The sequence below is a fragment of the Ostrea edulis genome, chromosome 2, assembly GCF_947568905.1.
Source record: "Ostrea edulis chromosome 2, xbOstEdul1.1, whole genome shotgun sequence".
NCBI classification, from domain to species: Eukaryota; Metazoa; Mollusca; class Bivalvia; order Ostreida; family Ostreidae; genus Ostrea; species Ostrea edulis.
This window is the reverse complement of record NC_079165.1, coordinates 83,195,327-83,198,632: the sequence shown is the minus strand read 5'-3', so window position 1 is coordinate 83,198,632 and position 3,306 is coordinate 83,195,327. Positions and strand designations below refer to the sequence as shown.

Below are 3,306 nucleotides of genomic sequence, written 5' to 3'. Positions count from 1 at the left end.
TCTCACTTTTTGTTATTTTTCTGTGAAGGAAAAGGAACCAAAAACCAAAAAGGACCTAAAGGAGAGTTACACTTCATGTTTTACATTGAATGCTAGTTTGTTATATATTTTCTCTCAGCAAAATCACCTACGGTAATTAAGTAATCTTTGTTTAAAGTTGGACTATAATACAGTAAGCAATAGCTGTAATAAACTCAAATTAAACCGACTGGATATAACAAGACACGTTATAATTTTTATACCCCCCGCAACAAGTTGTGGAGGGGTATACTGGAATCGGGTTGTCCGTCTGTCTGTCCGTCCGTCCGTCTGTAGACGCAGTGGTTTCCGGGCTCTAAAGCGTTATCCTTTCCACCTACCGTCACCATATCATATATATGGACTACCCATGGGATGAAGATGTTCCCTATCGATTTTGGGGTCAAAGGTCAAGCGCACTGGACATCGAAGTAGCAATATGGTTTCCGGGCTCTAAAGCGTTATCCTTTCCACCTACAGTCACCATATCATACATATGGACTACCCATGGGATGAAGATGTTCCCTATCGATTTTGGGGTCAAAAGGTCAAAGGTCACGTGCACTGGACATCGAAGTAGCAATATGGTTTCCATTTAAATTCTTTAACGGCTTTTTTCATCGCATGGAGATGCTGTGTTCCTAGATACCTTTTGGATCATAATACTGAAGTTTATTCTGAAGTTTGCGAAAATAAGAAGTTTATACCTATTACCAACACCCTTTGGGAGATTGGGGTAAGCGGGGGGTATTCTTAGTGAGCATTGCTCACAGTACCTCTTGTTTCTTTAGGCCAATCACAATGGGTGGTTTTCCTAATAAACTTTTAGCACTTAGTAACTAATTATGTCAAATACCATTTTCTGAATTTCATAGAATCTTCTGAAAGCATTATCTAATGATTATGAAAGAAAGAAAATTTGCTGACTTTTATGCCCTCACCTTACAAAGTGTATGCCAGAGCTTGTCCGTCCTGCGACACCCAGTTTTCCAGATTTTTTTTCTGTATACCTCGAGACATTGAATTGATTTTTTTTGTATGCAGGTGTACATTAATGAGTTACAGATTGATTTTGAATTTTGTTCCAGTTTGTTGATTTTTGATGGAGTTGTGTCCCTTTCATGGAGAAAAATGAATGTTAGGACCAGTTTTCTGGACTTTTTTTTAAAATGCCTTGATATATTGAATTGATTTCTTGTATGCAGATGTATACATGTATTAATAAGATAGAGTTTTGTTTATTTTTGATGGAGTTGTGCCCTTTAAACTTAGATAAATTAATGTATTAATTTTATGGCTGTTAAAACATATAAAGGATTGTTGTTGAGTTAATTTTTCATTATACTAAATGTGTGTAACATACAATCTCGATACCAAATTCAATGCTATACTTCGATGGATTTCCTACATTTGATTTTACTGCAGGCGGAAGTATTCGTGTCGTGTCAACACATCTAGTTTGACCATTTAAATGTAATGTATCTGATATCTCCAGTATCACGACTGCGGTAAAATTTCAGGATTCCACCAATGTATAACATGAACAATTATTACTTTGTTTGAATTCTGGATCTCCAAAACGAAAAACTTGTCGATGCTCCTACATCATTCACTGAGCAGAACGATACATTTTCGCCATTGTGGTCACACAGTGAATGGGGGTGGGTGTACCTGTGTATTCCTATGCAAATGTAGCCCTGTCCTGAAGGGTGAGGGCATGAATCTACTCTACATGAGGATCCTTGGGTATCAGTTTCATACTGTACCCGTGGTTCTTTAGAAGATTTTGAAAGAATTTTCCTCAGTATGGACCTATGTAAAGCTTGAATCCCTCTTCTCACCAGCAGCCCTGAGGCTCATGAACAAAACTAAATCCTTATTTTGGATTATCTGTTTCAGTGATTCTTGAGAAAAAAGTTAAAAATTCTACTATGTTTTTAATCTGGAAAGATCCCCAGGCACAATAGATTGAATTTCTGATTCATGTTCAAAATAGCTATGAATCACATATTAACTTTTTTCAGATATAAAAAGTTTCCACTCGAAGAAATTCTCAGACTACGGTCTCCAAGCTCAATATCTAATAGCTGAACAGCAGCTACATACATGTACATTACTTCTGTCCCAAACCATGACATGTACCAGAACGACCAAACAGCTCGTTTTCTCAGCTCAATCTCTACAAGCACACAGCTTATGTTCCTTCATCTCAAACTCTACACAACAGCTCGTGTTCGCTCATCTCAATCTCTACACAACAGCTCGTGTTCACTCATCTCAATCTACACAACAGCTTAATATGTACCCTCATCGCACCTGCTCGTGTACATCTCCATCTCTACACAACAGCTCGTGTTCCCTGATCTCCATCTCTACACAACAGCTCTTGTTCCCTCATCTCAATCTCTACACAACAGCTCTTGTTCCCTCATCTCAATCTCTGCACAACAGCTCTTGTTCCCTCATCTAAATCTCTACACAACAGCTTGTGTTCCCTAACTCAATCTCTACACAAAAGCTTGTGTTCCCTCATCTCAATCTCTACACAACAGCTTGTGTTCCCTCATCTCAATCTCTACACAAAAGCTTGTGTTCCCTCATCTCAATCTACACAACAGCTTGTGTTCCCTCATCTAAATCTCTACAACCACACTAATTAAATAGTCCGATATGTTCAGATATATTTCATAATTTATTTATTCCTTTGACTTCAATATATTAATTTAAATGAGTGAAAGTGACTTAAAGTACAATATATATCACATTATTTCTGCATTTTCCATATTTATATTGTCAGTGGAATATCCTGTATATATTCATATGAACCATATCATGTTTTCAAAGCAAGAGAAAGTAATTAAGTCAAAAGCTTGTGTTGTTTCTATCTCGAGATTTTAGAAGGGTAAGAATTATAGCCCAACAGATCGCACATATAAATAATTGCCACGATACAATGTGGCAGAACAGAAGCAGCCTTCTGAATTTGTTTTTCTACCTGTGATAATTCAGCATTTGCAGTAAATACACTCTCATAAATGTAGCACTTGTTTGGAAAACTTGAAAAAGAGCTTTTCTACACCAAATACCAAAATCATTGTATAAAGTTGCAATTTTAAATTCACATTATGTAAAATACATTAAAAATCTAAACTGCAACAAAAATCTCTGATGGGATATGTAATTTGAACTTTTGTAAATTTTCAATATCACAAGAAGCATAAAACAAAGACACACAAACTAAGCAAGAAAGACAATGTGGTTACACAAACGTTACATGGCTATCATATC

General features: G+C 36.4%; 1 protein-coding gene across 1 annotated transcript in view; it reads right to left on the bottom strand.

The window, feature by feature from the left end:
* Positions 1-2,697: 2,697 nt before the first annotated feature.
* Positions 2,698-3,306, bottom strand: part of LOC125679605 (ras-related protein Rab-14) — a 12,519-nt gene continuing 11,910 nt past the window's right edge. Inside the window, exon 9 of the mRNA XM_048918924.2 lies at positions 2,698-3,306. This exon is cut by the window's right edge and continues 1,054 nt beyond it. The gene's annotated coding sequence lies outside the window, so the exon portion shown is untranslated.